Genomic DNA, 12,524 nt, shown 5'->3' with positions numbered 1-12,524 from the left:
CAACATTTGATTGCAACTTTGCAGATTAATGTACGCGTCTTGCGTATGCAAAAACTTCATTTCAGTAAAGAAAATGTAAAATTTCTTATCATGGTATCGTTAAAATTTTGGGTGTTTAGGCACACTGAAACGGCTCATGTACATTTCACTTGCCTCTCACTTAAGTTTTAAGAGACCGAATCAATATTTACTTACTTATCACTTGAGCTTTAAGTGACCGGCACTAAATGTTTTCGATACTCATATCAAAACTCACTTGACCGGTTACTTAACCCAATATTTAGCCCGTCACTTAAAATTCAAGTGAATTTTTACACTGCGAATGTCAAGAATGTCGGGATAGATTGTTTTATCGTTGTTTGGCAGTGATCGGTACAAAAACGCTAATCCGCTTATCGCTAGTTAGTCCGATAACTTTTTGTTAGCGGTTTAATTTTGCCGCTAAATTTTGATTGAGCTAGCGAATTAAAAAGTTCCGCTATTTTTTGGTTCCGCTAAATGAAGAACGCTAACTTCCATTTACTTGTTTCAAATTCACAAATTATTACTGATAGAAGTAGACTTTTTGTTATTTGACAAGTAAAGGAGACATCGGGCATCATTCTTACACCAATATGCGCTCCAAGTGAAAACGGTCACTTCGAATGGTCTCTGGGCAGAAGTGCCTCATACAGATTAACTTTTTTTCTCTTTAAGTACTTCTTTTCTCAATATTCTCAGACAAACAATTCAATAAATATTGTTAAACAGTATTAAACTATTTTAAACATCATTTATATAATTCAAAGCTAGAAGGTCAATTTTTAGATACTGTTTTTTGCTTTCAAAAGTACAGTAAACGGCCTACTTGATCAATATTTTACATGACTTTAGCATGGTCGTCCACATGCGGTGATTTGTTGAAATGTGCTTTTTAGGTTAATCGATGGATTTTCAAAAGCTTTTCCAAATTTCTAAGTTTTTTTAGATCTCAGATTACTATCTCACACTTCAAGTCTCGAATAATAAATGCTGGAAAAATCCGCTTTTTACAACTTTTTTTAAGTGGATGAGATATTTACATATCACAAAGCAGTTTTTTTACAAGTATTTCAAATCTGGTAAAATAAAAATAAGATAATATCACCATAGAATGAATTTGCATATTTATTTCATTTAGTTTTTTAGATACACGTTTGTCAATGCTCCTATCATGAGAATTTGGCATTACTATTTTGAAAGTTTTAAAAAAAATGAGTCCTGGTTTAATTAAGATTTTTCAACAGACTGGGCACAAAAAACAATCTGCACTATGTTTGTAAAGTATTTGAGCAAACGAATTGAAATGCAACCATAATCCATGCTATTGCCATCCTGTTTACGTTATTGTTTATCAACAGTTAGCGATTAGCGATTAGCGCTTTAAGCTTGAAACGATACATTTTTCCGCTCATTTAGCGGTTTTAATTAGCGATCGCTAAATTTGAATGAGTTAGCGATTTAATTAGCGCCGCTAATTTTTCAATTAGCGATGCCGAACACTGTTGTTTGGAAAAGACAAACAACGATAAAACAATCAAACCTTGTTATCGACGTAATTGTCATAAGCGAAACTTGGTTCAAGGATCAAAACTGCTGTCTATTTAATATTCCCGGTTATGTTTCCATATTTTCCTGCCGTAACAACTCTCACGGTGGGCTTGCAATGTACATCAAAGATAACATTAAGTTTAGAATCACAAACAATGTTGCTGAAGACGGTCTTCATCATATAAGTGTTGAACTCTCTACAAATGGTCAGTTTATCGATGTTCATGGCATATACAGACCACCCTCTTTTCCGTTTAATTTATTGTGTGACAGACTTGAAACTATGTTTTCCTCGGTTCCTGATAAACATTCCTGTTTTTTTGTTGGTGATCTAAATGTTCCTGTGAATTCATAAAATAACAACGCAGTTGGAAAATATAAATTACTACTTGAATCATTTGGACTTCTTTGTACTAATACCTTCGTCACTAGACCAAGAAGTCACAATATTCTAGACCACGTCATTTGTAAAGTAAATGATGTTCCACGCGTCAAAAATAATACCATCTATACTTCAGGCTTCGTCGAAAACAATAACTAAGACCATGAAACTGAAAGGTAACTATTGCCCATGGATGTCTTTTGATCTTTGGACCTTGATCAAACTCAAAAATAATTACATCAAAAGAGTCAAAAATAACCCCGAAGATTTGCACCTCAAGGTAATGCTGGCCCATGTTTCAAAAAAAGTTGATATTTGTAAAAGAAACTGTAAGCGTTCGTACTATGAAAATATTCTTAGCAATACAACGCACTCGAAATTATGGAAACAAATTAACTCTATGTTGGGCAGAACAAAAAATGTGTCAACAATCACTCTCAGAATTAATGATGTCCAAATCGACAATAAACTTCAAGTGTGTCAAACACTCAATAATTTCTTTACAGGCATTGGCAAATCTCTCGCCCAAAATATTAATATTGATCCTTCCTACGACTACTTGTCGAGAATTGATCGTATCTCTAGTTCAATTTTCTTACGACCGTCAACTCCTGCTGAAGTAATGCTAACGATTCAGTCATTGAAAAATAAAAAAAGCTGTGGACCGGATAAAATCTCGTCTAATGTTTTGAAAAACCTCTCGGAGTCGTTTGGCCGCATTCTTTCGGAATGCTTTAACAATATTTTGGACACAGGAATATATCCAGAAATTTTGAAAACAGCTAGAGTCACACCAATCTTCAAATCTGGAGACCCTACTGATATAAATAATTATCGACTCATATCCACTCTGAATGTTTTCAGCAAAGTCTTCGAAAAATTATTAATAGATAGAATAAGTTCTTTTTTGAATGATAATAATTTGCTTTATCGCCTACAGTATGGTTTCAGATCTGGGTCAAGCACTCTGATTGCTATTAGTGAACTGATCGATACAATAGTTGAAAACATTGATTGTAAAAAACTTGTTGGTGGTTTGTTCCTAGACCTCAAAAAAGCCTTTGACACGCTTGACCATAATGTTCTCCTTGATAAACTAGAACGCTATGGAATCCGAGGCATTGCTAATGATCTCATCCGTAGCTACTTAATCGGTAGAAAACAATTTGTCTCTATTGAAAATGCGTTTAGTTCCTCAGAGATCCTTGAAGTTGGTGTCCCTCAAGGTAGCAACATCGGACCTCTTTTATTCCTACTATACATAAACGACATAAGCAAACTTCCACTTCATGGTTTACCACGTCTTTTTGCGGACAATACGGCTCTCTTTTACCCGGAAAAATGTCCACACACCATTATCAAAAATATGGAGGAAGATTTAGTGATCTTACAGCAATATTTTTCTGCCAACTTACTTACCCTCAATCTCACGAAAACCAAATACATGATTTTTCGTTCATCACGAAAAGAGATTCAACCACACAGGGATCCAAGTTTTTTAAATGATGTTGTTGAAAAAGTTGTTTATTTTAAATATCTTGGAATCCTACCAGACGAAAAAATAACCTGGCACCATCACATTGATAATCTGCAAAAAAAAATCATCTTTCAGTGGAATTATATGGAGAGTGAAAAACTTTGTACCGCGTCACGTCATTTTAAAATTTTACCACGCGTTTGTGCACTCTCGTTTAAATTATTTAGTAGCTGTCTGAGGTAGAGCAGCATTATCTTTGCTATCTCGGCTACAAGTATTACAAAACCGATGTTTAAAAATGATTTTTAATCTTCCCAGCTGGTACTCCTCCAAATTACTTTACTCTGACAGATCTCACAATATCTTACCGTTAGCGCAACTATGTGATTTACAAACATGTCTTTTTGTCTTTGACAACTTTTGAACTTGGCGTTTACTACCGGTGTACGTTCTCATATCACTAGGCAAGCTAATCATCTTTTAAGATGCAGATCGTTTACTAGCCTCGGGCAACGACGAATTTCTTTTATAGGTCCTACAAAGTATAACAACCTTCCAGAGCATATTAAAAACACCAATAGTCGGAACATTTTTAAGACCAAATCTATACAACATTTTAAAGAAATATTAGCTAATACGCGACCAACAACTTAGCCAGCTTTTTATATATTTTCCTTAATCAATCCTAATTATAAGTTTTAATTTTTTTTGCTTATAATTATATGTATTAGTATTAGTATTAGTATAAGTAGTTATTTAATTATTTAATTTAATTCCCTTTTTTCTAAGTGAATCTCTTCAAAGGAAACTTTTTCCACTGAGATTCACTTTTAGTGTTATTTGTTTTGCTTAAAGTTACATTACCTCGCACATTAAATAAAAAAAAATTGAGTTCTCGGCATGAGTAACTTTTGAACGCGATAAAAAAAGACAAAAAAGAAAAAAAAAAGAAAAAAAAAACAGATGATTGTTTGGGTTGAAGAATTAGATAGAGTAATTTATATGTTTTTAAACAAATATTTTTTCCATTACACGTCGTAGTGACCTTTTGTCTCGTCGAAGCGAAGAAGTGAATGATTTATGTAAGCCGAAACTTCTATTTGAACCTAAATAATGAAAAAAGAGGATTTTGAATAAACAAAGTTGAATCATGTATAAGATTCCGAAATTTCACCTAAAACTCACTTTAAATGAAAGATATTAATGACCTGAGCGAACATTTGAAATTCACTTGACGGTCACTTAAAATTCAGCCTTCTTGATGTCCGCAACAAACGAAGCGCAGACATTGCATCTAACCATTACCTCGTCCTTGGTGAGGTACGACTGAGAGTCGCGCGTGTCCAGCGGCGAGAGGAGAAAGTCAGATGTCGATACGACGTCCGCCGTTTTGAGAATCCAGAGGTGAAAAGGGCATACGTTGACAGCTTGAATACCGAGCCTCGGAATTGCCTACAGACGAAACAGTCGAAGAACAGTTGTGTAGAATCAAGAATGCCTTTATCACGACGAGCCATGGTACTCTCGGTAAAGTTTGTGGAAGACGAAGTGAATGGATGTCGGATGAAACCTGGAGGACGATCGATGATCGGAGAAAGGCGAAAGTCGGAATTGAGCAGGCATGTACCGCGTCAGCCAAAGCAGCTGCCCGCTAACGATATGCGGAGCTGGAAAAGGCAGTTAAACGAGCTTGTGACGAGACAAGAGAGCCTAGACAAACTCCCTAGCCGAAGAGGGGGAAAGAGCCGCCGCCAATGGAGATATCCGATTACTTTATGAAATTTCTCGCCGCCTCAGTGGTGCAAGGACTAATGCAAGAATGCCGCTGAAAGACCGAGCAGGTCAGTTATTGACCGATCGAACAGATCAGCTCAAACGATGGACTGAGCACTTCGAACAACTCTTCCGAGTCATGAATAGCGATGGCCAACAGAACCTGCAGCTTGAAGCGCCAACAGTAAGTCGCATTAATGGCGTCAACTCGGAAGCGCCCTCGCTGGCTGAAATCAAAAACATGAAATCCAACAAAGCACCTGGGATCGATTGCATCCCTGCTAAAATGCTGAAAGCCGACCCTGCCCTGTCAGCACAAATGTTGCACCGTCTTTTCGCTGACATCTGGGATACTGCAACATTCCCGGCCGAATGGATGCAGGGTATCCTCGTAAAGGTCCCGAAGAAAGGAGACCTGACAGAGTGCGGTAACTGGCGAGGCATAACGTTGATCTGTACAACCCTCAAAGTACTCTGCAAAGTGATCCTGAACAGGATCCAGGAGAAAATCGACGCTACACTCCGGCGGCAACAAGCTGGATTCCGATCCGGACGATCATGTGTGGACCACATCACAATGCTACGAAACATACTGGAACAAATAAACGAATTCCAGGACTCTCTTCTGCTGGTGTTCGTTGATTTCGAAAAAGCATTCGACCGACTTAACCATGGAAACATCTGGGCGGCTCTAAGGCGACGAGGGGTCCCAGAGAAACTAGTCCATCTCATCGAAGCACAATACGAGGCATTTTCGTGCAAGGTCTTGCACGACGGTGTCTTGTCCGAACCAATCCCGGTAAATGCTGGAGTGAGACAAGGATGTATTCTATCACCGCTACTTTTTCTAATCGTAATGGATGAGATTCTGATTGGATCGATTGACTGTGCATTGAACCGAGGATTGCCGTGGAATCCTTCAACAATGGAGCAACTGAACGACCTTGACCTGGCTGACGATATTGTTTTGCTCGCCCAAACGCAACCGGAAATGCAGAGCAAACTCGACGACCTCACCGAAAGTTCCAAGGCAGCAGGTCTCAAAGTTAATGTCGGAAAGACCAAGTCGATGGAGATCAATACAGGAAATCCCTCCAGTTTCATGGTAGTTGGGCAACAAGTTGAGAAAGTGGAGTGCTTCCAGTATCTTGGTAGCCAGATAACGCCTGATGGTGGTACCAGGAAAGACATCGAAACCCGGATCAGAAAGGCCCGATTTGCGTTTGCGAGTCTCCGAAACATCTGGTGGTCACGTCAAATCCGTATTGCTGTACGGGTGCGAAACTTGGTGCACATATGCGGTGACGACGCAAAAACTGCAAGTATTTGTAAACCGCTGCCTGCGGAATATCATCCGCGCTTGGTGGCCTGGCAACTGGATCTCGAATGAGGAACTACATCGCCGGTGTCATCAAAGGGCTCTAGAAATCGAAATTCGGGAACGTAAGTGGAGATGGATTGGGCACACGCTGCGAAAAGATGAAAACGAGATTTGCAGAGAGGCGCTAGATTGGAATCCAGAAGGTCATCGAAGAAGAGGCAGGCCCAGAAACTCGTGGCGGCGAAGCCTAGCCGTTGAAATCCGAACTGTCGACGAGAATCTTGACTGGGACCAGGTGAAGACGCTGGCTCCGGATCGTCAACAGTGGAGGTCTTTTACCACGGCCCTATGCACCGGAGGATCGGCGCGGGATCATTAAGTAAGTAAATAAGTTGGGGATAAATCGAATCGAAAAAGGGAAAAACTGTTGTGATTTGAATATCAAACAATTCAACAGGGCTTTCAACTTTCGTTTGATGGCAGGAAAAAGTTCATAGCTTTGTTCGACTGTTTTTGCCATGCAAAAGCTGAAAAAACTGCCTGAACAACATATTTGTAATCTTGATAATAAGTACTTCAGACATTTTCATGCATAATGGAATCAGCAAAAATTCTCTGGTGTATATTGTTTACGTCACAAAGCCTCTCTTACAAACCATACATACAATAATTAAACATTTATGCATTTCCGCAACGACTTCCTCCTCTTATTCCAAGCTAAACCGAACGTCATCGTTCCGTGGTGGCTCGAAGCTTCAGAGACTCAAATAGAGGAAGCAATTGGTCAACTTATCTCCTAGCGCGTTTGATTATTAGATGCTTTGCGAGTGAATCGTTTGACTTTTATCATCACGGCTTGAGGAGGAAACGTCTCGCTCTCGGTGTGTGTGATTAAGTATAAAATAATGACCGAATCGTACGGGCGGGCGGCGCGTCAAGGATGACTACTTCAAGCAGGCAACGTTCTAACTCCTCCTGGCTGGCTAATCGGACCGAGTTCTTGTTCCCCGAAGACATCTTTTTCACAGCGCAGTTCCTGACAAGGGAACTCTAGATTGGATGCTGCGGGGGATCAAGGTAGTTCAAATTGTCGGTTTTACAGCAGCCGGGCAGCTTGTGTCCTACTTTTGAGGTTTGTACTTTTTTTTTTTGCCCTGTACGACTCCTGCTGTATCGGCGTATAGAGTTATTTGTAGTCGAAGCTCTAACTCGGTTGTTAATTTGTTTTTTTTTCTGCTTCTACCTCAGTTTCTGGTGAGGGTGGATGAGAATAGTAGCTGTATGTAGGTACTTATGCTGACTCGCGGTTTTGCTCAACGCCGGATAAAGTCAATTTGAAGCAACGGTTTCCGTTTGATTGCTACCTTAGAGCTTTGTTTTGAGTTTGCCATCCCTGAGGGGGTCTCAAGCTAGAGGAAGGAAGAAGATGGAGATCAAAACAAAGAATTCATAATGATGACTTTACTAGCGAGTAGTGGTTGGAACTTATGGCAACAGCTTGTGGCAGCATTCAAGTTGCGCATCTATTCGAGACATTTGAATAAATCTGTCTCAAATGACCCCTGGAAGCGGAAAAGTTTTAGCATGCTCTTGGAACAATTGCTCGAGATTCCCGCAAGTTCAACGGCACAGCGTGACCGATATTACGCGAACGAACAATTCTGGCCGGGTGCCCGCCCGCCTCGCTCACCGATTCTATGACTTTGGCCATCCGTTCAAGTTCTAGGCTACGCACGGCTGGGATCTAATTATGTCTATAATTATATCGCTGAGAAATGAACTCATCTTTGCTGAACACACACAGGAATCACACTAGACGATCTTGGATTTGCATTGAATGGCAAACAGCTATCGTCCCACCTCGCAAAAACTTCCGCTCACCTTAATCCCACCCCGACTTGCCCGGTTCGCAAAAATCAACAAAGATCATGAATACACAGCTACCTGCCGCTCATCGTTTATGCAATCACTTCATTCAGCCACTTCAGCAGGTTGCTTCCAAACCAGTTGTGTTTAATCGCCTCTCACCTCTCTAGAACCCACAGACAGGTTTGGTTTTCTGATTAATTTGAATATTTCTCGATGTTGGAGATAACCAGCCATTCAGATCACGAGGATACAAAAATATCTGAATTAGAATTTTCAAACTGAATTTTCGGGGATGTTCCTTGGATGTGAATATTGTTTTTCTAACGTTTGCAGAGTGGGATTTTTTAATGAATTTGATTAGTAAAATTCCTAAATTTTAACATAAATTCCAACTTAAACAAAAAAAAGTGCTATCTTCAAGTCATCTGACCAGAAATCGTTAGGGTAGTTCATGTTAGTCGAGTCTGAGACGAGTTTTGTAGTCCGTGACCTTGACCTACGTTCTATAGGTATATCTGCACTGCACGAGTATAGCATAGGTACCTTCCTTCGATAAATCGGCACGTCTGGAAATACCGGTTCTATCTATCAGATGACTGAATAATGTTTGCATTAATTCATAACAGTCCAATGGACGACGGTCGACGACGACGATGACGAAGATGATATTAAATTATTCAATCAATCAGCGGATGAGCAACCGCAGACTCTTAAATAACCAGAAGATGAGCCAGGAGAACTTTTTTGAATAAAATTTTCTTAATCCAAATCCTGATTCCGGTTCAAAAAATTTGTTTGTAATTTTGAAACTAAACTCGACTCTATGTAAATATAGAGCCGATCTTCGACGCATGGAATAAATGTATTGGAATTATCGGGATTTAAAAAAAAATTTGGCAATGGAACAGTATTGAACATTTTCATTTGTTCACTTTTATATTTCATTAACGCCTCACGTAAACTTAAGCGTGAAAATAACGTATTTCGTCAAAAACTGCAATCAACTACACTGTGAATTTTTAAATTAACAGAAATTAAGAGGAACAGTTTAAACAACTTAATCCGGTATCAGAAGCGGTTTAAAATTTAAAAATCTTAATATAGATATATGTATGTATGTTAGGGTGGTAATAGATGTCTGGGAAAAATTTGTTGATCTAATTTAACTATCCGACCATATACACTTTGAAGATTAGCCCAAAAAAACTGACCTGTGCCAAATTTCAGCTCAATCGTAATTGATTTAAGGGTGTCTCAAAGTTTCGTTTTTTTTTTCAAAGGAAATTTGAAAAATGCACAACGACTCAAAAATGCAGAAAACGTCAAAATCTTGTGCAACATCGAAAACAAATCGCCATAAAATTTAAAAATCACCAGAGGGGGGCCAAAGGAAATGCGAGGAATCGAAATTTTCATTTTAATACCAAATGACTTAGACATGAAAAACAAAAAATTAAAAAAAATTGAGATCTGGTGTTGCCAAAAAAAAATTGCAAGGAAATCCTCTTTCTACAACTAGACCAATTTTCCAAGAAAAATTCACTGTAATTTTAGTCCTGTTTGTCCTTTTTTGTCTTTTTTACCTTTTTTTCTTTTTTGTCATTTTTGTCATTTTTGTCATTTTTGTCATTTTTGTCAACGTGTCGTTTTTTTTCCATTTTTGTCATTTTTGTCTTTTTTGTCTTTTTTGTCTTTTTTGTCTTTTTTGTCTTTTTTGTCTTTTTTGTCTTTTTTGTCTTTTTTGTCTTTTTTGTCTTTTTTGTCTTTTTTGTCTTTTTTGTCTTTTTTGTCTTTTTTGTCTTTTTTGTCTTTTTTGTCTTTTTTGTCTTTTTTGTCTTTTTTGTCTTTTTTGTCTTTTTTGTCTTTTTTGTCTTTTTTGTCTTTTTTGTCTTTTTTGTCTTTTTTGTCTTTTTTGTCTTTTTTGTCTTTTTTGTCTTTTTTGTCTTTTTTGTCTTTTTTGTCATTTTAGTCATTTTAGTCATTTTAGTCATTTTTGTCATTTTAGTCATTTTAGTCATTTTAGTCATTTTAGTCATTTTAGTCATTTTAGTCATTTTTGTCATTTTAGTCATTTTTGTCATTTTTGTCATTTTTGTCATTTTTGTCATTTTTGTCATTTTTGTCAATTTTGTCATTTTTGTCATTTTTGTCATTTTTGTCATTTTTGTCATTTTTGTCATTTTTGTCATTTTTGTCATTTTTGTCATTTTTGTCATTTTTGTCATTTTTGTCATTTTTGTCATTTTTGTCATTTTTGTCATTTTTGTCATTTTTGTCATTTTTGTCATTTTTGTCATTTTTGTCATTTTTGTCATTTTTGTCATTTTTGTCATTTTTGTCATTTTTGTCATTTTTGTCATTTTTGTCATTTTTGTCATTTTTGTCATTTTTGTCATTTTTGTCATTTTTGTCATTTTTGTCATTTTTGTCATTTTTGTCATTTTTGTCATTTTTGTCATTTTTGTCATTTTTGTCATTTTTGTCATTTTTGTCATTTTTGTCATTTTTGTCATTTTTGTCATTTTTGTCATTTTTGTCATTTTTGTCATTTTTGTCATTTTTGTCATTTTTGTCATTTTTGTCATTTTTGTCATTTTTGTCATTTTTGTCATTTTTGTCATTTTTGTCATTTTTGTCATTTTTGTCATTTTTGTCATTTTTGTCATTTTTGTCATTTTTGTCATTTTTGTCATTTTTGTCTTTTTTGTCATTTTTGTCATTTTTGCAATTTCTGTCATTTTTGTCATTTTTGTCATTTTTGTCACTTTTGTCTTTTTTTTTTTTCATTTTTGTATTTTACGTCAATTTAGTCATTTTTGAAATTTTTGTCATTTTTGTCACTTTTGCCTTTTTTTTTTCATTTTTGTATTTTTGTCATTTTTGTCATTTTTGTCATTTTTGTCATTTTTGTCATTTTTGTCATTTTTTTTTCATTTTTGTCATTTTTGTCATTTTTGTCATTTTTGTCATTTTTGTCATTTTTGTCATTTTTGTCATTTTTGTCATTTTTGTCATTTTTGTCATTTTTGTCATTTTTGTCATTTTTGTCATTTTTGTCATTTTTGTCATTTTTGTCATTTTTGTCATTTTTGTCATTTTTGTCATTTTTGTCATTTTTGTCATTTTTGTCATTTTTGTCATTTTTGTCATTTTTGTCATTTTTGTCATTTTTGTCATTTTTGTCATTTTTGTCATTTTTGTCATTTTTGTCATTTCCGACATTTTTGTCATTTTTGTCATTTTTGTCATTTTTGTCATTTTTGTCATTTTTTTTCATTTTTGTCATTTTTGTTATTTTTGTCATTTTTGTCATTTATGTAGTTTTTGTCATTTTTGCATTTTTTGTCATTTTTGTAATTTTTGTCATTTTTGTAATTATTGTCATTTTTGTCATTTTTGTCATTTTTGTCATTTTTGCAATTTCTATCATTTTTGTCATTTTTGTCATTTTTGTCACTTTTGTCTTTTTTTTTTTCATTTTTGTATTTTACGTCAATTTTGTCATTTTTGAAATTTTTGTCATTTTTGTCACTTTTGCCTTTTTTTTCATTTTTGTATTTTACGTCATTTTTGTCATTTTTGTCATTTTTTGTCATTTTTTTTCATTTTTGTCATTTTTGTCATTTTTGTCATTTTTGTCATTTTTGTCATTTATGTAGTTTTTGTCATTTTTGTCATTTTTGAAATTCTTGTCATTTTTGTAATTTTTGTCATTTTTGTCATTTTTGTCATTTTTGTCATTTTTGTCATTTTTGTCATTTTTGTCATTTTTGTCATTTTTGTCACTTTTGTCTTTTTTTTCATTTTTGTATTTTACGTCATTTTTTGTCATTTTTGTCATTTTTGTCATTTTTAAATTTTTTTCATTTTTGTCATTTTTGTCATTTTTGCCATTTTTGCCATTTTTGACACTTTAGTCATTTTAGTCATTTTTGTCATTTTTGTCATTTCTGTCATTTTTGTCATTTTTGTCGTTTTTGTCATTTTTGTCATTTTTGTCATTTTTGTCATTTTTGTCATTCTTGTCATTCTTGTCATTTTTGTCATTTTTGTCATTTTTGTAATTTTTGTCATTTTTGTCATTTTTGTCATTTTTGTCATTTTTGTCATTTTTGTCATTTTCGTCATTTTTG

Source organism: Uranotaenia lowii, chromosome 1 (genome assembly GCF_029784155.1).
Source record: "Uranotaenia lowii strain MFRU-FL chromosome 1, ASM2978415v1, whole genome shotgun sequence".
NCBI lineage: Eukaryota > Metazoa > Arthropoda > Insecta > Diptera > Culicidae > Uranotaenia > Uranotaenia lowii.
This window is presented reverse-complemented; position numbering follows the sequence as displayed.